Source organism: Aethalodelphis obliquidens, unplaced genomic scaffold (genome assembly GCF_003676395.1).
Source record: "Aethalodelphis obliquidens isolate GAN/ISIS:26980383/991018 unplaced genomic scaffold, ASM367639v1 scaffold83, whole genome shotgun sequence".
In the NCBI taxonomy this organism is placed as follows: Eukaryota; Metazoa; Chordata; class Mammalia; order Artiodactyla; family Delphinidae; genus Aethalodelphis; species Aethalodelphis obliquidens.
The window spans coordinates 10,386-34,913 of NW_020838027.1; positions in this window are offsets into that span (position 1 = coordinate 10,386).

The window sequence follows — 24,528 nt, forward strand, 5'->3', positions numbered from 1 at the left end:
AAATTCAAAAGACGTCAACATTTCAAGAAGACAATGTCAAGAGGCATATTTTACGCACATTTTGTCTTTTCTTTTTTTTCTCTTTAAAATAAAAGGGAATTGAAAAATGCGCAACATCAGCAATGAATAAAGCCATGCAAATCCAATTACAGAAATGTTCACCTCACAGCCGTCAGAATGTTCTTCAGCAAAAAGTCTACAAAGAATAAATGCTGAAGGGGTTTCAGAGAACTGTGTACCCTCCAGCTGCTGGGGGGATGTAAACTGGTAACAGCCAGTAGTGAGAACATAATGGAGGTGCGTTTAAGGGTAAAAATTGAGCTACCATGTGATCTGGTAGGTCCTTTGATGTGCCTATCACCTGAGCAGAGCAGAATGGAAAAGACACAGGCTGGCAATCCTGCACTGCAGGAATATTTAACATAGCCAAGACTTGGAAGAAACCAAAATGTCCATCAACAGAAAAATGCACAAAGAGGAAGTGGTCCATGTAAACAATGGAATATAAGCCATGGAAAACAATGAAACAGTGCCGTTTGCACCACCATATAAGGACCTAGAGATAATCACTCAAATTAAAGAAAGAAAGTGAAAGACAGATATCCTATGACATCACTTCTAGGTGTTACCTAAAAGTTGATACTCATGAACTTATTTCCAAGAGAAGGAAAAGCATGGATTAAGAAAAAAAAATTATGTTTAACCAACGGAAAAGTGTAAGGAATGTGTGAGTTAGGATATGAGGGTTAACAGACATGTACTAATACATATGAAATATATAATCACAAAATACCTATGGAATACCAAGAGAGGTCTAGGCAACACTCTGTAATAACCTACACGGTAAAGAATGCAAAGATAAATGACAGATACATTGATATAATGAACCAGATTCTGTACACCTAGGAGAAACAAAATATTTTTATCAAGTTTGCTCTGATAATTAATAAAAATTAAATTTATAAAACAAACAAGAAGTAAGGAGATATAAGCTCTTGGGGATGTGCTCTGGCACATTCCACTCTAATTTGCAGCCTACTAACACGATTTCCAGGAAGGCTCTGCTGCCCAAAAACCCAGAGTTGGAAATGTAGAAATTCTGATGCCTTGTGGCCGTTTTCCGCAAGAGCGGCGTTAAGCCCACAGCTAATGTTCTCTTAACATTCACAAGGACTCAGGGCTGCAAAGGACACCTGCCCTAAACAACTGTGCTGAGGTAGGGAATGGACAATAAAATTCAAAACTGGCAAATTTTTCAAGACGATAGTATGAAGAGGTAAGTTTGACTCACTCTCTTGTTTAAAAAAAGGAAAATGGGTGAAAGCTCAACCTCAGGAATTATTAGACTCATGCAAATCTAATGTACAAAAAGGTTTCAACTCACACCAGTCGACTGACCATCAGCAAAAGGTCTACAAACAATAAATTCTGAAGGGGTTTTAGAGAACTGTGTACCCTTTAGCTGCTGGTGAGATGTAACGTGGTAAGAGCCAATAATGAGAACAGAAAGGAGCTACGATTAAAAGTAAAAGTTGAGGTACCATTCGATGCAGCAGTCACACCACTGGGCCTCTCACCTGAGAAGACCAGAATCGAGAAGACGCGGGCTGCAAAAGCTGCACTGCAGCCTTATTCACAATAGCCAAGACAGTGAAGCCACCAAAATGTCCATCAACAGATGTATGGATGAAGAAGAAGTGGTCCACGTTCACAATAGAATATTAGCCATGGAAAACAATGAAACACTGCTATTTGAGGTGCCATAGATGAGCTTGGAGATAATCACAGAATATGAGGTAAGTCAGAAAGCAAAAGACCTATATCCTATGATATCACTTATAGGCGTTATCTAATAACTAACACAAATGAACATATTTCCACAGAGAAAGACACTCACAGACTTAGAAATTAAGTATGCTTATCTAAAAGGAAAGGTGGGCAGAATGGATAAATTAAGATTAACGTTACCATACGTATACAAATACATATAATAAACATATATCAAAAAGACGGACCATATAGCAAGGGAGGTCTACGGAACACTGTAATATTTTACATGGGAAGAGGATCTGAACATGAATAGACATATATATTGTACAAATGAACCAGATTGTGTACATCTGGACAAACAATATCTAATCATTACCCCGATTAAATAAATTTTAAAAACCAAGATGTAATGAGACATAAACTTATGGGCGTTCCTCCTGGCACATTCCATTCTAACTTAAAACCTAGGACCACGACTTCCAGAAAGGCTCTGCTGCCCTAGTACCCAGATTTGGGAAAGGACAAATGCTGCCTCCTTGTGGCCGTTTCCCACAACAGCAGCTTTAAACCCAGTGCTAATGGTCACTAAATATTCACCAAACTTGCAGTTCTGTAATGACATCTGCCCTCCAAAAAAATCCTGGGGTCGAATATCCACCAAAAATTCAAAAGAGGGCAACCTTCCAAGAAGACAGCTTCAAGAGATAGATTGTACTCACACTTGATTTTTAACAGAAAGGAAAAAGGCGTGGAAAATGATGAATTTTAGGAATTTTTAAAGTCATGCAAACCCAAATTACAAAAACCTATCAGGTCACAGCAGTCAGGTTGGCCATTAGCAAAAATGCTGCAAACTATAAATGCTGAAGGGATTGTGGAGAAGTTCGTACCCTCGGCTCTAAGGGAGACATGGTAAGAGCCACTAATGAAAACACAATGGAGGTGCTTTGAAAAGGTAAACATTGAGCTACTAGTCAATCAGTCATACCCACTGCTGGGACTATCACCTGAGAAAATGAGAATCAAAAAGTCACAAGCTGGCAATCTTGCACTCCAGCAATATTTAATATAGCCAACACTTGGAAGCAATGAAAATGTCCCTCAACAGAGCAATGCACCAAGAAGTGGTCCATATACAAAATGGAATATTATTCCGATAAAAATATAAATTAAATTAAAAAAACAAAAGTAAGGAGACATCAGCCTTTGGGGGTTTATCCGGGCACATTCCACTCTAATTTATAACCGAGGAAGACCACCGGCCGGAAGCTCTGTTTCCCTAGTACCAGCATGGGGAACAAAGAAAGGCTGCCGCAATCTGGCCGTTACCTGCAAAAGCAGCTTTAAAGCCTGTGCTAATGGTCACTTCATGTGAACAAGTACTGCAGGGCTGTAAATGAAACCTGCCCTCAAAATGTTTTGAGGGAGGTAATGGCCAATAAATTTCAAAATGTAACACATACTTTAGAAAACACTTTGAAGAGCTAAGCTGTAATCACAGTTTGAAAAATAAAAAGGACATGACTTAAAGCTCAATTTCAAAGGATTATGAGTCATATGCAAATTCAACCACAAAGAGGTATCAGCTCACACCAGTCAGAATATCCATCAGCAAGAAAACTACAAACAATAAATGCTGAAGCCATAAAAAGAAACGAAATTGAGCTATTTGTAATGAGGTGGATAGACCTAGAGTCTGTCATACACAGTGAAGTAAGTCAGAAAGAGAGAGACAAATACCGTATGCTAACACATATACCTGGAATTTAAGGGGAAAAAATGTCATGAAGAACCTAGGGGTAAAACAGGAATAAAGACAGAGACCTACTAGAGAATGGACTTGAGGATATGGGGAGGGGGAAGGGTAAGCTGTGACAAAGGGAGAGAGAGGCATGGACATATATACACTACCAAACGTAAGGTAGATAGCTAGTGGGAAGCAGCAGCATGGCACAGGGAGATCAGCTCGGTGCTTTGTGACCGCCTGGAGGGGAGGGAGGGTGGGAGGGAGGGAGACGCAAGAGGGAAGTGATATGGGAACATATGTATATGTATAACTGATTCATTTTGTTGTAAAGCACAAGCTAGCACACCATTGTAAAGCAATTATACTTCAATAAAGATATTATAAATAAATAAATGCTGAAGGTGTTGTGGAGAAATGCATACCCTCAACTTTAAGTGGGATGTAACCTGGAAAGAGCCAATAATGAGCACAGAATCGTGGTGCATTTAAACGGTAAACCCCGAGATACCATATGATACAGGATGCCCACTCCTGGGCCTATAACATAAGAAGACAGAATTGGAAAGACACAGGCAGGCAAATGTGCAGTGCAGCAGTATTACAATAGCCAAGACATGGAGGCAACCAAAAAGTCCATCAACAGGTGAGTGGACAAAGAAGAACTGGTACATGTACAGATGGAATATTATCTAGGGAAAAAAATGAAACAATGCCATTTGCAGCACCGTAGATGATTCTAGAGGTAATCAGGCAAATTGTACTAAGTCAGACAGCAAAAGACACATATCCTATAATATCACTTATAGGTGTTAGCTAAAAATTGATACCAATGAAGATATTTCCACAGAGAAAGGCAATCACAGATTCATTAAACAAAGTTATGGTTCACCAAATGGAAAGGTGTGAGGACTGGATACATTAGGATATTGGGGTTAACATAGATATAGAAACACATGTGAAATATATAATCACCAAAGACCTACGGAATACCAAGAGAAGACTACTCAACATTGTGTCACAAGCTACATGAGAAAACGATCTGAAGAAGTATAGATACATGTATATGTGTAAAAGAACCACATCTTACACACCTAGAACAAACAAAACATTTTAATCAAATTTGCTCTGATAAAAAATAAACATTAAAAAAAGAACAAGAAAAAAAAGAGAGAAAAAAAGGGAAAAAAAAGAACGAGAAGTAATGAGACATACACTCAAGGGGCTTTTTGCTGGCACATTGCATTCTAATTTACAACCAGAACACGACTTCCATTAAAGCTCTGTCATCACTAATAAAGCAGCTTTATAAGCAATGTTGAAGGTAGCTTAAAAGAATTCTCACTGATTATTGACAGTAACAAGAAAACAAACAAAAGTAAAAATCTCACGGCAAAAAGTATACATAGAGTAAGGGTAGTAGATCAAACACTTATTAAACTTCTGTAAAGAATAAAAGACAACAGTAGTATTTTTTTTTAAAGAGAGGGGCCAAATAAATCAGAACTGAAAGAGATGATGTTACAAGAGCCACCACAGAAATACAAAGTATCCTAAGATACACACAGGGTAACTCAGGGCTCAGACTGGACAGAGCCCACTCTCCATTCCCCTGTACATGACTTACAGGAGCCTCAGGAACTGAGGAGGGGGTCCTTGAGGAGAGGCACAAGATAGAAGATGTTAGGCATTAACATGACTGCATTCATTTTAAACGTGCCTGAACTACATTCACATGAGATGATTTTGTCCTGTTTGTATATCAGCACCTCTAGTCGGAACTGCAGATCTTTGGTTTCACCACCTCTATGACAGCATTAGCTTCACCTGCTGTGGACCGTCTCCTATAGGATTTCTAGAACCACAAAACATCGAAGCTTCACAGGACCCAGAGTCTGTGCGACTCCACTCAGAGTCTCAACTGCATTCAGAGACTCAGAGTCTCAACAGAGACTCCACTCTTGGAGGACACACACAAAGTAGTGTGCACATCAGGACCCAGGGGAAGGAGCAGTCACCCCGTAGGTGAATGATCATACCTAGCTGCTAGTTTTAGAGGGTCTCCTGCAGAGGTGGGGTGTGGCTGCGGCTCACCATGGGGACAACGACACTGACAGCAGAAGTTCTGGGAAATACTCCTTGGCGTGAACTCTCCCAGAGTCCACCATTAGCCCCACCAAGAGCAAGGTAGGCTCCAGTGCTGGGTCGCCTCAGTCCAAACAACCAACAGGGAGGGAACCCAGCCCCATGCATCAGCAGACAAGTGGATTAAACTTTTTATTAAACTTTTATTTAATCCACAGACAAGCAGATTAAAGCTCTGCCCACCAGAACAACACCCAGCTCTACCCACCACCAGTCCCTCGCATAAGGAAGCTTGCACAAGCCTCTCAGATAGACTCAATCACTGGAGAGCAGACAGCAGAAGCAAGAAGAACTACAATTCTGCAGCCTGTGGAAGGAAAACCACATTCACAGAAAGATAGAGAAAATGAAAAGGCAGAGGACTTTATACCAGATCAAGGAACAAGATAAATCCTCAGAAAAACAACGAAATGAAGTGGGGATAGGTAACCTTCCAGTAAAAGAATTCAGAATAATGAGAGTGAAGATGATCCAAGACCTTAGAAAAATAATGGAGGCAAAGATCGAGAAGATGCAAGAAATGCTTAACAAAGACCTAGAAGAATTAAGGAACAAACACCTAGAAGAATTAAAGAACAAACAAGCAGAGATGAACAATACAATAACTGAAATGAAAAATACACTAAAAGGAATCAGTAGCAGAATAACTGTGACAGAAGAACGGATAAGTGACCTGGAAGACAGAAAGGTGGAAATCACTGCCATGGAACAGAATAAAGAAAAAGAATGAAAATAAATGAAGACAACCTAAGAGACTTCTGGGACAACATTAAATGCAACACCATTCGCATTATAGGGGTCCCAGATGGAGAACAGAGAGAGAAAGGACTCGAGAAAATATCTGAAGAGATTATAGTTGAAAACTTCCCTAGCATGGGAAAAGAAATAGCCACCGAAGTCCACGAAGCGCAGAGAGTCCCAGGCAGGATAAACCAAAGGAGAAAAATGCCGAGACACACAGTAATCAAATTGAAAAAATTAAAGACAAAGAAAAATTATTGAAAGCAACAAGGGAAAAATGACAACATACAACGGAATTCCCATAAGGTTAACAGCTGATTTCTCAGCAGAAAATCTACAAGCCAGAAGGGAGTGGCATGATAAATTTAACGTGATTAAAGGGAAGAACCTACCACCAAGAGTACTCCACCCAGCAAGTATCTCATTCAGATTTGATGGAGAAATCAAAAGCTTTACAGACAAGCAAAAGCTAAGAGAATTCAGCATCATGAAACCAGCTCTACAACAAATGCTAAAGGAACTTCTCTAAGTGGGAAACACAAGAGAAGAAAAGGACCCACTAAGACAAACCCATAACAATTAAGAAAATAATAATAGGAACATACATATTGATAATTACCTTAAACGTGAATGGATTAAATGCTCCAACCAAATGACACAGGCTCACTGAATGGATACAAAAACAAGATCCATATATATGCTGTCTACAAGAGACCCATTTCAGACCTAGGGACACATACAGACTGAAAGTGAGAGGATGGAAAAATATATTCCATGCAAATGAAAATCAAAAGAAAGCTGGAGTAGCAGTACTCATATCAGATAAAATAGATTTTAAAATAAAGAATGTTACAAGAGACAAGGAAGGACACTACATAATGATCAAGGGATCAATCCAAGATATAACAATTATAAATATATATGTACCCAACACAGGAACACCTCAATACATAAGGCAACTGCTAACAGCTATAAAAGAGGAAATCAACAGTAACACAATAATAGCAAGGGACTTTAACACCTCACTTACACCAATGGAGATCATCCAGACAGAAAATTAATAAGGAAACACAAGCTTTAAATGACACAATAGACCAGATAGATTTAATGGATATTTATAGGACATTCCATCCAAAAACAGCAGACTACAAGTTCTTCTCAATGGCACACGGAACATTCTCCGGGATAGATCACATCTTGGGTCACAAATAAAGCCTCAGTAAATTTAAGAAAACTGAAATCATATCAAGCAGCTGTTCCGACCACAATGCTATGAGATTAGAAATCAATTACAGGGAAAATAACGTAAAAAACAAACACATGGAGGCTAAACAATACATTTCTAAATAACCAAGAGATCACTGAGGAAATCAAAGAGGAAATCAAAAAATACCTAGAGACAAATGACAACAAAAACACGATGATCCAAAACCTATGGGATGCAGCAAAAACAGTTCTAAGAGGGAAGTTTATAGCAATAAAAGCCTACCTCAAGAAACCAGAAAAATCTCAAATAAACAATCTAACCCTACACCTAAAGGAACTAGAGAATGAAGAACAAAACCCAAAGTTAATAGAAGGAAAGAAATCATAAAGATCAGAGCAGAAATAAATGAAATAAAAACAATAGCAAAGATCAATAAAACTAAAAGCTGGTTCTTTGAGAAGATAAACAAAAATGATAAACCTTTAGCCAGACTCAAGTAAAAGAGGGAGAGGATTCAAATCAATAAAATTAGAAATGAAAAAGGAGAAGTTGTAACAGACACCACAGAAATACAAAGCATCCTAAGAGACCTCTACAAGCAACTCTATGCCAATAAAATGGACAACCTGGAAGAAATGGACAAATTCTTAGAAAGGTATAACCTTCCAAGACTGAACCGGGAAGAAATAGAAAATATGAACAGACCAATCACAAGTAATGAAATTGAAAGTGTGATTAAAAATCTTCCAACAAACAAAAGTCCAGAACTAGATGGCATCAGAGGTGAATTCTATCAAACATTTAGACAAGAGCTAACACCCAATCTTCTCAAACTCTTCAGAACTTTTCAGGGGAAGGAACACTCCCAAACTCATTATATGAGGCCACAATCACCCTGATACCAAAACCAGACAAAGATACTACAGAAAAAGAAAATTAGAGGCCAATATCACTGATTAATATGGATGTAAAAATCCTCAACAAAATACTAGGAAACAGAATTAAACAACACATTAAAAGGATCATGCACCATGATCAGGTGGGGTTTATCCCAGGGATGCAAGAATTCTTCAATATACACAAATCAATCAATGTGATACACCATATTAACAAATTGTAGAATAAAAATATGATCATCCCAATAGATGCAGGAAAAGCTTTCGACAAAATTCAACACCAATTTATGATTAAAAGTCTCCAAAAAGTGGGCATAGAGGGAATCTACCTCAACATAATAAAGGCAGTATATGACAAACCCACAGCAAACATCAGTCTCAATTGTGAAAAACTAAAAGCATTTCCTCTAAGATCAGGAACAAGACAAGGATGTCCACTCTCACCACTATTACTCAACATAGTTTTTGGAAGTCCTAGACACAGTAATCAGAGAAGAAAAAGAAATAAAAGGAATACAAATTGGAAAAGAAGAAGTAAAATTGTCACTGTTTGCAAATGACACGATACTACACATAGTGAATCCTAAAGATGCCACCAGAAAACTACCAGAGCTAATCAATGAATTTGGTAAAGTTGCAGGATACAAAATTAATGCACAGAAATCTCTTGCATTCCTATACACTAACAATGAAAGATCAGAAAGAGAAATTAAGGAAACAATCTCATTCACCATTGCAACAAAAAGAATAAAATACGGAGGAATGAACCTACATAAGGAGGTAAAAGACCTGTACTCAGAAAACTATAAGACACTGCTGAAAGAAATCAAAGATGATATAAACATATGGAGGTATAAACCGTGTTCTTGGATTAGAAGAATCAATATTGTGAAAATGACTATAGTACCCAAAGCAAGCTACAGATTCAATGCAATCCCTATCAAATACCACTGGCATTTTCTACAGAACTAGAACAAAAAAATCTTAAAATTTGTATGGAGACACAAAAGACCCCGAATAGCCAAAGCAGTCTTGAGGGAAATTAAAAGAGCTGGAGGAATCAGACTTCCTGACTTCAGACTATATTACAAAGCTACATTAATCAAGACTATATGGTACTGGCACAAAAACAGAAATATAGATCAATTGAACAAGATAGAAAGCCCAGAGATAAACCTACGTACCTATGCTAACTCATCTATGACAAAGGAGGCAAAGATATATAATGAAGAAAAGACAGTCTCTTCAGTAAGTGGTGCTGGGAAAACTGGACAACTACACGTAAAAGAATGAAATTAGAACACTCCATAACACCATACACAAAAATAAACTCAAAATGGATCAGAGATCTAAATGATAGACCAGACACTATAAAATTATTAGAGGAAAAGATAGGCAGAACACTCTATGACATAAATCACAGCAAGATCCTTTTTGACCCACCTCCTAGAGAAATGGAAATAAAAACAAAAATAAACAAATGGGACCTAATGAAACTTCAAAGCTTTTGCACAGCAAAGGAAACCATAAACAAGATGAAAAGACAACGCTCAGAATGGGAGAAAATGTTTTCAAATGAAGCAAATGACAAAAGATTAATCTCCAAAATTTACAAGCAGCTCGTGTAGCTCAATATCACAAAAACAAGCCACCCGATCCAGGAATGGGCAGGAGACCTAATAGACATTTCTCCAAAGAAGACATACAGACGGCCAACAAACACATGAAAGAATGCTCAACATCACTAACCATTAGAGAAACGCAAATCAAAGCTACAGTGAGGTATCACCTCCCAGCAGTCAGAATGGCCATCATCAAAACATCTACAAACAATAAATGCTGGAGAGGCATTTACTGGAGAAAAGGGAACGCTCTTGCACTGTTGCTGGGAATGTAAATTGCTATGGCCACTAGGGATAACAGTATAGAGGTTCCTTAAAAAACTAAAAATAGAACTACCATACGACCCGGCAATCCAACTACTGGGCATTTGCCTTGAGAAAACCATAATTCAAAAAGAGTTATATACAACAATGTTCATTGCAGTTCTACTTACAATAGCCAGGACATGGAAGCAACTTAAGTGTCCATCGACAGATGAATGGATAAAGAATATCTGGCGCATATATACAATGGAATATTACTCGCCATAAAAAGAAACAAAACTGAGTTATTTGTAGTGAGGGGGATGGACTTAGAGTCTGTCCTACACAGTGAAGTAAGTCAGAAAGAGAAAAATAAATACCGTGTGCTAACAGAGATATATGGAATCTAAAGAAAAAAAGTTTATGAAGAACCTAGGGGCAGGACAGGATTAAGGACACAGACTGTAGAGAAAGGACTTGAGGACATGGGGAGGGGGAAGGGTAAGCTGGGACGAAGTGAGAGAGTGCCATGGACATATATACATTACCAAATGTAACATCGATAGCTACTGGGAAGCAGCCACATAGCACAGGGAGATCAGCTCGGTGCTTTGCGACCACCTAAAGGGGTGGGATATGGAGGGTGGGAGGGAGATGCAAGAGAGAGGGGATATGGTGATATATGTATATGTATAATTGATTCACTTTGTTATACAGCAGAAACTAACACTCCATTGTAAAGCAATTATACTCCAATAAAGGTGTAAAAGGAAAAAAAAAAAAAAGAAAGAAAGAAAGCCCAGAGATAAACCTATACACCTATGGTCAACTAATCTATGACAAAGTAGGCAAGACTATACAATGGAGAAAAGACAGTGTCTTCAATCAGTGGTGCTGGGAAAAATGGACAGCTACATGTAAAAGAATGAAATTAGAACACCCCCTAACACCATACACAAAAATAAATTCAAAATGGATTAGAGACCTTAATGTAAGACCGGACAGTATAAAACTCTTAGAGGAAAACATAGGAAGAATACTCTAACATAAATCACAGCAAGATCTTTTTTGATCCACCTCCTAGAGTAATGCCATAAAAAAGAAAACTAAACAAATGGGACCTATTGAAACGTAAAAGCTTTTGCAAAGCAATGGAAACTACAAACAAGACAAAAAGACAACCCTCAGAATGGGAGAATATATTTGCAAATGAATCAATGGGCAAAGGATTAATCTCCAATATATATAAACAGCTCATGCAGCTGTTAAAAAAACAAACAACCCAATACAAAAATGGGCAGAAGATCTAAATAGACATTTCTTCCAAGAAGACGTAGAGATGGCCAAGGAGCACATGAAAAGCTGCTCTACATCACTAATTATTAGAGAAATGCAAATCAAAACTACAATGAGGTATCACCTCACACCAGTTAGAATGGGCATCATCAGAAAATCTACAAACAACAAATGCTGGAGAGGGTGTGGAGAAAAGGAACCCTCTTCCACGATTGGTGGGAATGTAAATTGATACAGTCACTATGGAGAACAGTATGGAGGTTCCTTAAAAAACTAAAAATAGAATTACCATATGATCCAGCAACCCACTACTGGGCATATACCCAGAGAAAACCATAAATCAAAAAGACACATTCACCACAATGTTCATTGCAGCACTATTTACAATAGCCAGGTAATGGAAGCAACCTAAATGCCCACAGACAGACGAATGGATAAAGATGTGGTACATATATAAAATGGACTATTAGCCATAAAAAGGAATGAAATTGGGTCATTTGTAGAGACATCGATGGATCTAGAGACTGTCATACAGAGTGAAGTAAGTCAGAAAGAGAAAAACAAATATTGTATATTAATGCATATATGTGGAACCTAGAAAAATGGTACAGATGAACCGGTTTGAAGGGCAGAAATAGAGACACAGATGTAGAGAACAAATGTATGGACACCAAGAGGGGAAAGCCGTGGGGGGGTGGCGGTGGGAGGAGTTGGGAGATTGGGATTGACATGTATACATTTATATGTATAAAATAGATAACCAATAAGAACCTGCTGTATAAAAAATAAATTAAATAAAATTTAAAAATTTTTTAAAAAACAGAAAAAAGTTATTCCCTTCACATACATGTATTTATATGAATGAATTATTTCCATGCTTATATCTATAAGTACAAAAAAGAGGAATAAAATCTACCTTGAACCAAAAAAGAAAAAAAAAACAGAACCCACCAGTTACACAGATGAAAACCCTATCAGGGCACTTGCTCCAGTGGTAGACAATTCTGAAGTTGGTCAGAGGTGGGGAATCGTCTCGCATGCAGCCAGCAGCCCCCCCGCAAGGAGTGTCCTCATCGCAAGCCTGGGGACGGTGCCGAGGCGTCTGTGAGTAAACGTGAGCTGAGCCCCAGGCCAGCTGCTGCTGAACTGTTCCCACCCTTCCCAGGTAAAACACCTGAATATGTACAAGGACTTGAAAGCCTACAGGAAGGGCCGTGGAGCCACACCAGCCACAGCACGCAGGCCAAGTTGGTGCCTGCAGGCCAGCCAGGATGGTCCTGGCCCCGGGCACTCTTCTGGAAGCTTTCCATTTCCCTGCCTGAGATACCCCTCCTGTCCAGGCCCGCACTGCTTTTTTCCTTCCTCACCTCTGCCCGCGGAGAAATTCCAGCGGCAGTTACGGGTGACACATCCTCTTCTTTAGCAGGTGGCAGCTTGGCAACTCCTGCAGAAAGTCCAGCAGAGCCCCACTCACACCGGGCCACCCACAAAGCCGTGGCCCCTTACTCCCACCCACCAGCCCAGCCCCGAGACTGCTGACAGGGCAGAGAATATGGCGTCAGGCACAGCTGCAGGGGCTCTTGCTGCCTGGAGCGGTGTTTATATTGACCTCAACCCAGGCACACCTGGGGAGGGCTGGCCCGCACGGTCAGGCTGCCCAGGTCAGCCAATCCTCACCCCTCAGGGGCTCACAGTTGCAGCAAATGGACCTTGCTGAACCAGCCAGGTCCAAGGAACAGGTGTGGGCTCCTGAGAGTCAGGATAGATAGACAAGGGGCTGCAGCTCTAGCTTGTTTTCTAATCATTTTATCTGGCCCATGAGTGGGAGACAACTTCAAGAAGACCCTCTCCTAATGAGAGGAGCCCAGGAGTCAGGGAGAGGAGGGGTGGTGGGTGGAGACAGAGGCCTTGTGCCCCGGCTGCAGTGGAAGTCTCTGGAAGACCACGTGGAGGGAAGCCGCACAGAGTGATGCCCAGGGTCACAGACCTGTCGGAGCTGCTGTTTGTTAGTTCAAGTCCTGCTCTGAGGTGCTCAGCGTCAGCTCTGAGCGACAGGTGAGCTGGGGGTGCTCTGCAATGAGGGCTATGTGCACGGTTCCTGTGTGCCCAGCCCTGCCGGGGTACCTGCCCAGGGGAGCTCTGTATCCTGGGAGGGGCCTGACCACGAGAGCTCCGTGGGCTGCTGGGGACCTGGTAAAGGATGTCAGGACAGTCAGTGAAGCCACCGAGGATATACATCCAGTAGTTCCTAATTCCTACACCCTACTGGTCATTCTACCATCCACCAGGACATGGTATTCGGTATTAGGCTTCAATGATGCCTTCTTCTGTATTCCATTAGTCCCAGAGTCACAAGAAATTTTGGCTTGTGAGTGGCAGGACTCAACATACAACAAAAACAATACTGTTGGGCCATCCTGCCCCAAGGGTTCAAGAATTCCCACACCATCTTTGGGGAAACGTTAGCTAAACACCTAAAAGTTCTACCTCTGCAAAAGGGAACCCTCCTTCAACATGCAGACGACATTCTGATCTCCAGCCCTACTAAGGAGGCCTCTGAACTACCAAGCCAATAAAGGATAGAAGTTGTCCAAGAAAAAGCTCAAATATCACAGACTGCGGTGACCTGCCTGGGCTTCATTCTCACAGAAGGTCGGAGAAGCCCATCCCAGGAAAGGGAAGAAGCCATTTGCAGTCTGACCCCTTCTAAAACTTGAAGACAGCTTAGGGGTTCCTAGGGAGGCCGGGGATTGCTGCATCTGGATCCCTAACTACAGTCTAATAGCTGGGCCTCTATATGAAACACTGAAAGGAAAAGATGACGATCCTTTCGAATAGAATCCAGAAGCGGCCTTTCAAGAATGCAAAGAGCAGTCAATTCAGACCCTTGCCCTGGAACTCCCTAATTTAGCTAAACCCTTTGAACTTTACATCCCCATAGAATGTGAATCGCCCTTGGAGTGTTAGTGCAAAAACTGGGACCACTTGAAATGGAACAACGCAAGAATGCCCTCCAGGTAGGATAAACTACGGTCACCAAGGGCTTGGCCCGCTGCCCCATCCAGCCAGGATACTGGCAGTATCTAAAAACCTGGAAATCAGCAGCCCACGAATCCAGCTCCCTCCTAAGGGAAAAGGACCCCACGTGGTGATCCTAACCACCAACCATGCCCTGAAGTTGCAGGGTTCGCTCCGTGGGCACACTGACCTCGAGTGAGGAGGCCCTCCAACTCCAAACTCCAGAGAGACAACCGGGGGCAACGGGCCCCGATGACGACTCCTGTGACCATCACTTGACCTGGAGTTTCTCTCAGAAAACAACAAGAGTGTGCCCCAAAAGAGCAGACTACTGCTTGCAGGACTTACGGCACCCAGAGGGGAGCTAATAAGCTTGGCGGGGGAACCGTATATCATGCTGTCACCATAGAAAAGCCTACAGACACCGTGATGATGGTGGCCAATAAGACCGGCTGGACTCCTGGCTACTTCAAAAGGCCGTTGACTCAGTGGCCATCATGGTCCTGGATCACCACCGGGCCTGGACTCTCTGGGAGTTGAGCGGGCAGGGCTCTGACACCTGGTGCTGTTTGTACGTTAATTCAGGGGCCTAATTGAAGAAAGCGCAGACTACCGGTCAGAGCATCTAGGCTGGCAGAAACCGTCAGCCTAAGGTGGCCGAACAAATGTGGGGCGGGGTGAAACCGGCCCCCACAGCGTCTCTGTGTGTCTCTTTCCTGGACCCTTAAAGGTCATTAGAATCTATAACACTTCCAATGCCGGTGCTCAGGCGGACGAGCAGTGAGGCAGGAGGCCTGGGGACAATCAACCTCACCTGGAGGCTGCTGGGGAGAAGTTCTGCCCCTCCCCCCGCGTATGAGGACTCCCAACTCAGCACAAAGTAGTTACAGTAGAGGGGTCTGCACCCACAGCGCCCCAAGAATGAGGAATGGGACAAAAGGCAGAGGAGGGGTTTGTCACCAGCAAAGCCCATGAAAAATTCCTGGGAGATAAAAATAGAATCTGGGCAATAAAATAAAGTCTAACCTTTTTTTCCTTTGTGCTTTGCTAATTTCACTAGGTTTCCACATGCAGAGGTCCCACAGCTGGCACTTCAGACCCGATTTCCTAATGCAGAATGGCTGGGTCGACACCTCAGCTCACGGGGCCCCGTGCAGACTCCGCAACATAGAGCCTGAGCTGCAGCCAACCCGGCCCTCGAGAGCTCCGCCCCCTCCCTCCCGCTGAGGCTGCCGGGGGGGGGGGGGGGGGGGGGGATCCCTACACAGCAGCCCGGCCCACAGCCCGCGGGGTAGCGCACGCTCTCATCTCTCCATTCTCTGATCAAAATATAAAATTTCCCTTGCTTCTGAACCAAACTCAGTCTCGATCTGTTGGCTCCAATGACACTGGGCAGGGGGACCCTTGTTGGGGTCCACTCTGGAGGATCAGTAACAGAAATTGAGACCATTGTAACTTCAATGAACAGATGTGTGAGCCAAACTGTAATTAACATAGAACAGTGTATAAGGCTCGGGTAAAATAAGATGTTTCTAACACTTCCATTGGATATTTCCATCACTTTATTATAAGCAAGTTCAGTGAAAAGGTTTGTCTTATTTGTCAGGTCAATATTAGAGAAACGAAGTGATTTCTTTCCAAGGATGTACATCTAATAATCTTGGCTGAAGCTTCAATCTTGTTTTAAATGCTTTTCCATTGAAAATGATACCTCTCGAGAGTAAGACGCGGAGATCACCTTCCTCCCCACAGATACACCAGAAATACATCTACGCGTGGAACAACTCCTACAGAGCACCTACTGAACGCTGGCAGAAGACCTCAGACCTCCCAAAAGGCAAGGAACCCCCCACGTACCTGGTTGGGGCAAAAGAAAAAAATAAACAGAGACAAAAGGATAGGGACGGGTCCTGCACCAGCGGGAGGGAGCTGTGAAGGAGGAAAAGTGTCCACACACTAGGAAGCCCCTTCGCGGGCGGAGACTGCGGGTGGCGGAGTGGGGGAGCTTCGAGGCAGCGGAGGAGAGCACAGCAACAGGGGTGCGGAGGGCAAAGTGGAGAGATTCCAGCGCAGAGGATCGGGGCCGACCAGCACTCACCAGCCGAGAGGCTTGTCTGCTCGCCCGCCAAGGCGGGCGGGGCTGGGAGCTGAGGCTCCGGCTTCGGTCGGAGCGCCAGGAGAGGACTGGGTTTGGCGGCGTGAACACAGCCCGCAGGGCGTTAGTGCACCGCGGCTAGCCGGGAGGGAGTGCGGGGTGGGGGGGGGGGGGTCTGGACCTGCCCAAGAGGCAAGAGACTTTTTCTTCCCTCTTTGTTTCCTGGTGCGCGAGGAGAGGGGATTAAGAATGCTGCTTAAGGGAGCTCCAGAGACGGGCGCGAGCCGCGGCTAAAAGTGCGGACCCCAGAGACAGACATGAGACGCTAAGGCCATTGCTGCCGCCAAAAGAAGCCTGTGTGCAAACACAGGTCACTATCCACACCCCCCTTCCGGGGAGCCTGTGCAGCTCGCCACTGCCAGGGTCCCGGGATCCAAGGACAACTCCCCCGGGAGAACGCACGGAGCGCCTCAGGCTGGCAATGTCACGCCGGCCTCTGCCGCCGCAGCCCCGCCCCACACTCCGTGACCCTCCCTACCCCCGGCCTGAGTGAGCTAGAGCCTCCGAATCAGTGGCTCCTTTAACCCCGTCCTGTCTGAGCAAAGAACAGACGCCCTCCGGTGACCTACACGCACAGGCAGGGCCAAATCCAAAGCTGAGTCCCTGGGAGCTATGAGAACAAAGAAGAGAAAGGGAAATCTCTCCCAGCAGCCTCAGAAGCAGCGGATTAAAGCGCCACAATCAACTTGATGTACCCTGCATCTGTGGAATACATGAATAGACAAAGAATCATCCCAAATTAAGGAGCCGTGTGGATGAAAGGCTCTTGGTGCTGCAGCCAGGAGTTAGTGCTGTGCCTCTGAGGTGGGAGAGCCAACTTCAGGACACTGGTCCACAAGAGGCCTCCCAGCTGCACATAATATCAAACGGTGAAAATCTCCCAGAGATCTCCATCTCAACACCAGCACCCAGCTTCACTCAACGACCAGCAAGCTACCGTGCTGGACATCCTATGCCAAACAACTAGCAAGACAGGAACACAACCCCACCCATTAGCAGAGAGGCTGCCCAAAATCATAATAAGTCTACAGACACCCCAAAACACACCACCAGACGTGGACCTGCCCACCAGAAAGACAAGATCCAGCCTCATCCACCAGAACACAGGCACTAGTACCCTCCACCAGGAAGCCTACACAACCCACTGAACCAAACTTAGCCACTGGGGACAGACACCAAAAACAACAGGAACTACGAACCTTCAGCCTGCAAAAAGGAGACCCCAAACACAGTAAGATAAGCAAAATGAAAAGACAGAAAAACACACAGAAGATGAAGGAGCAAGATAAAAACCCACCAGACCTAACAAATGAAGAGGAAATAGGCAGTCTACCTGAAAAAGAATTCAGAATAATGATAGTAAAGATGATCCAAAATCTTGGAAATAGAATAGACAAAATGCAAAAAGCAGTTAACAAGGACCTAGAAGAACTAAAGATGAAACAAACAATGATGAACAACACAATAAATGAAATGAAAAATACTCTAGATGGGATCAATAGCAGAATAACTGAGGCAGAAGAACGGATAAGTGACCTGGAAGATAAAACAGTGGAAATAACTATTGCAGAGCAGAATAAAGAAAAAAGAATGAAAAGAACTGAGGACAGTCTCAGAGACCTCTGGAACAACATTAAACGCACCAACATTCGAATTATAGGGGTTCCAGAAGAAGAAGAGAAAAAGAAAGGGACTGAGAAAATATTTGAAGAGATTATAGTTGAAAATTTCCCTAATATGGGAAAGGAAATAGTTAATCAAGTCTAGGAAGCACAGAGAGTCCCACACAGGATAAATCCAAGGAGAAACATGACAAGACACATATTAATCAAACTGTCAAAAATTAAATACAAAGAAAGCATATTAAAAGCAGCAAGGGAAAAACAACAAATAACACACAAGGGAATCCCCATAAGGTTAACAGCTGATCTTTCGGCAGAAACTCTGCAAGCCAGAAGGGAGTGGCAGGACATATTGAAAGTGTTGAAGGAGAAAAACCTGCAACCAAGATTACTCTACCCAGCAAGGATCTCATTCAGATTTGATGGAGAAATTAAAACCTTTACAGACAAGCAAAAGCTGAGAGAGTTCAGCACCACCAAACCAGCTCTACAACAACTGCTAAAGGAACTTCTCTAGGCAAGAAACACAAAAGAAGAAAAAGACCTACAATAACGAAGCCAAAACAATTAAGAAAATGGGAATAGGAACACACATATCGATAATTACCTTAAATGTAAATAGACTAAGTGCTCCCACCAAAAGACACAGATTGGCTGAATGGATACAAAAACAAGACCCATATATTTGCTGTCTACAAGACACCCACTTCAGACCTAGAGACACATACAGACTGAAAGTAAGGGGATGGAAAAAGGTATTTCATGCAAATGGAAACCAAAAGAAAGCTGGAGTAGCAATTCTCATATCACACACAAGAGACTTTAAAATAAAGACTATTAGAAGAGACAAAGAAGGACACTACATAATGATCAAGGGATCGATCCAAGAAGAAGATATAACAATTGTAAATATTTATGCACCCAACGTAGGAGCCCTCAATACATACGGCAAATACTAACAGCCATAAAAGGGGAAATCGACAGTAACACATTCATAGTAGGGGACTTTAACACCCCACTTTCACCAATGGACAGATCATCCAAAATGAAAATAAATAAGGAAACACAAGCTTTAAATGATACATTAAACAAGATGGACTTAATTGATATTTATAGGACATTCCATCCAAAAACAACAGAATACACATTTTTCTCAAGTGCTCATGGAACATTCTCCAGGATAGATCATATCTTGGGTCACAAAGCAAGCCATGATAAATTTAAGAAAATTGAAATTGTATCAAGTATCTTTTCCGACCACAATGTTATGAGACTAGATATCAATTACAGGAAGAGATCTGTAAAAAATACAAACACATGGAGGCTAAACAATACACTACTTAATAACGAAGTGATCACTGAAGAAATCAAAGAGGAAATCAAAAAATACCTAGAAACAAATGACAATGGAGACACGACGACTCAAAATCTATGGGATGCAGCAAAAGCTGTTCTAAGAGGGAAGTTTATAGAAATACAATCCTACCTTAAGAAACAGGAAACATCTCGAATAAACAACCTAACCTTGCACCTAAAGCAATTAGAGAAAGAAGAACAAAAATACCCCAAAGTTAGCAGAAGGAAAGAAATCATAAAAATCAGATCAGAAATAAATGAAAAAGAAATGAAGGAAACGATAGCAAAGATCAATAAAACTAAAAGCTGGTTCTTTGAAAGGATAAACAAAATTGATAAACCATTAGCCAGACTCATCAAGAAAAAAAAGGAGAAGACTCAAATCCATAGAATTAGAAATGAAAAAGGAGAAGTAACAACTGACACTGCAGAAATACAAAAGATCATGAGAGATTACTACAAGCAACTCTATGCCAATAAAATGGACAACCTGGAAGAAATGGACAAATTCTTAGAAATGCACAACCTGCCAAAACTGAATCAGGAAGAAATAGAAAATATGAACAGACAAATCACAAGCACTGAAATTGAAACTGTGATTAAAAATCTTCCAACAAACAAAAGCCCAGGACCAGATGGCTTCACAGGCGAATTCTATCAAACATTTAGAGGAGAGCTAACACCTATCCTTCTCAAACTCTTCCAAAATATATCAGAGGGAGGAACACTCCCAAACTCATTCTACGAGGCCACCATCACCCTGATATCAAAACCAGACAAGAATGTAACAAAGAAAGCAAACTACAGGCCAATATCACTGATGAACATAGATGCAAAAATCCTCAACAAAATACTAGCAAACAGAATCCAACAGCACATTAAAAGGATCATACACCATGATCAAGTGGGGTTTATTCCAGGAATGCAAGGATTCTTCAATATACGCAAATCAATCAATGTGATACACCATATTAACAAATTGAAGGAGAAAAACCATATGGTCATCTCAATAGATGCAGAGAAAGCTTTCGACAAAATTCAACACCCATTTATGATAAAAACCCTCCAGAAAGTAGGCATAGAGGGAACTTTCCTCAACACAATAAAGGCCATATATGACAAACCCACAGCCAATATCGTCCTCAGTGGTGAAAAACTGAAAGCATTTCCACTAAGATCAGGAACAAGACAAGGTTGCCCACTCTCACCACTCTTATTCAACATAGTTTTGGAAGTTTTAGCCACAGCAATCAGAGAAGAAAAGGAAATAAAAGGAATCCAAATCAGAAAAGAAGAAGTAAAGCTGTCACTGTTTGCAGATGACATGATACTATATATAAAGAATCCTAAGGATGCTACCAGAAAACTGCTAGAGCTAATCAATGAATTTGGTAAAGTAGCAGGATACAAAATTAATGCACAGAAGTCTCTGCCATTCCTATACACTGATGATGAAAAATCTGAAAGTGAAATTAAGAAAACACTCCCATTTACCATTGCAACAAAAAGAATAAAATATCTAGGAATAAACCTACCTAAGGAGACAAAAGACCTGTATGCAGAAAATTATAAGACACTGATGAAAGAAATTAAAGATGATACAAATAGATGGAGAGATATACCTTATTCTTGGATTGGAAGAATCAACATTGTGAAAATGACTCTACTACCCAAAGCAATCTACAGATTCAATGCAATCCCTATCAAACTACCACTGGCAGTTTTCACAGAACTAGAACAAAAAATTTCACAATATGTATGGAAACACAAAAGACCCCGAATAACTAAAGCAATCTTGAGAACGAAAAATGGAGCTAGAGGAATCAGGCTTCCTGACTTCAGACTATACTACAAAGCTCCAGTAATCAAGACAGTATGGTACTGGTACAAAAACAGAAATATAGATCAATGGAACAGGATAGAAAGCCCAGAGATAAACCCACGCACATATGGTCACCTTATCTTTGATAATGGAGGCAGGAATGTACAGTGGAGAAGGGACAGCTTCTTCAATAAGTGGTGCTGGGAAAACTGGACAGGTACATGTACAAGTATGAGATTAGAACACTCCCTGACACCATACACAAAAATAAGCTCAAAATGGATTAAAGACATAAATGTAAGGCCAGAAACGATCAAACTCTTAGAGGAAAACATAGGCAGAACACTCTATGACATAAATCACAGCAAGATCCTTTTTGACCCACCTCCTAGAGAAATGGAAATAAAAACAAAAATAAACAAATGGGACCTAATGAAACTTCAAAGCTTTTGCACAGCAAAGGAAACCATAAGCAAGACCAAAAGACAACCCTCAGAATGGGAGAAAATATTTGCAAATGAAGCAACTAACAAAGGATTAATCTCCAAAATTTACAAGCAGCTCATGCAGCTCAATAACAAAAAGTAACAAAAAAACAACCCAATCCAAAAATGGGCAGGGCTTCCCTGGTGGCACAGTGGTTGAGAGTCTGCCTGCCGATGCAGGGGACACAAGTTCATGCCCTGGTCCGGGAAGATCCCACATGCTGCAGAGCGGCTGGGCCCGTGAGCCATGGCCGCTGAGCCTGCACGTCCGGAGCCTGTGCTCCGCAACAGGAGAGGCCACAACAGTGAGAGGCCCGCATACTGCAAAAAAAAAAAAAAAAAAAAAAAGGGCAGAAGACCTAAATAGACATTTCTCCAAAGAAGAAATACAGACTGCCAACCAACACATGAAAGAATGCTCAACATCATTAATCATTAGAGAAATGCAAATCAAAACTACAATGAGATATCATCTCACACCGGTCAGAATGGCCATCATCAAAAAATCTAGAAACAATGAATGCTGGAGAGGGTGTGGAGAAAAGGGAACCCTCTTGCACTGCTAGTGGGAATGTGAATTGGTACAGCCACTATGGAAAACAGTATGGAGGTTCCTTTAAAAACTACAAATAGAACTACCATATGACCCGGAAATCTCACTACTGGGCATATACCCTGAGAAAACCATAATTCAAAAAGAGTCATGTACCAAAATGTTCATTGCAGCTCTATTTACAATAACCATAAGATGGAAACAACCTAAGTGTCCATCATCGGATGAATGGATAAAGAAGATGTGGCACATATATACAATGGAATATTACTGAGCCATAAATAGAAATGAAATTGATTATTTGTAGTGAGGTGGATGGACCTAGAGTCTGTCATACAGAGTGAAGTAAGTCAGAAAGAGAAAGACAAATACCATATGCTAACACATATATATGGAATTTAAGAAAACAAAAAATGTCATGAAGAACTTAGGGGTAAGACTGGAATAAAGACACAGACCTACTGGAGAACGGACTTGTGGATATGGGGAGGGGGAAGGGTGAGCTGTGACAAAGGGAGAGAGAGGCATGGACATATATACACTACCAAACGTAAGGTAGATAGCTAGTGGGAAGCAGCCGCAAAGCACAGGGAGATCAGCTCGGTGCTTTGTGACCGCCTGGAGGAGTGGGATACGGAGGGTGGGAGGGAGGGAGACGAAAGAGGGAAGAGATATGGGAACATATGTGTATGTATAACTGATTCACTTTGTTATAAAGCAGAAAGTAACGCACCATTGTAAAGCAATTATACCCCAATAAAGATGTTAAAAAACATAGAATACCTAAATAAATAAATAAATAAAAGATATCTGCATCCAGCCAGTTCTCTTCAAGGAAACCAGAAGAGATTTATCTAAAGTATACAAAGCAAGCAAGGTAACATTTCACTACGAGCTGGAGCTTTGACCCCAAACACCAGTACAGAACTCCAGTGGCTAAGCCAAGCTAAGTGGAGGACTCATTTTTCCAATATCAGACGGGCCTCTGTATCCTCTGTTCAAAGAAGATCACAAGCCACTCTGTCATTTCCTCCCTGAAGTCCAATCAAGCTTTTATCAATCTATCAGAGCCAAAGGAAAGAAGGAGAGAAAAACAGAGCAAGTTTGCCCCAAACCTGGTATGAAAGGACAGGACTCCCAGATGAGAACCCCCTCCAACATCTTACCTAACCATGGAATTTTCCAAAAAGACTGTATTCACACGCAGACCAACTTCTAACCCCCCACAGTTACTCCACCCACTAGCAGATACAACTAGGAAGAAATGTTAAATTTTTGCAACGTAAAGTAATAATACTAACGAATAAATTAAAGTCAAGCAACCGACTGGGGAGAAATATTTGCCACATATGTAATAGACAAAATTATTATCCAAAATAAATGAAAACTCCTATGAATCAATAACAAAAATGTAAAATACTACAACAAGGACAGAGTATATAATAGGAAATTCATAGAAGAGATACAGATGATTAATAAACATATGGAAAGATACTCAACTGTATTAATCTATAAATTAAATCTGATCTAATTTAATCAATAATGAGATTTTTAGGGCTTCCCTGGTGGCACAGTGCTTAAGAATCCGCCTGCCAATGCAGGGGACACAGGTTCGAGCCCTGATCCAGGAAGATCCTACATGCCGCGGAGCACCTAAGCCCGTGCACCACAGCTACTGAGCCTGCGCTCTAGAGCCCGCAAGCCACAGCACTGAGTCCACGTGCCACGACTACTGAGCCCGTGTGCCACAAGTACTGAGTCCGTAAGCCACAACTACTGAATCCCACGCACCTAGAGCCCATGCTCTGTAACGAGAGGCCACTGCAGTGGGAAGCTCGTCCACCGCAACGAAG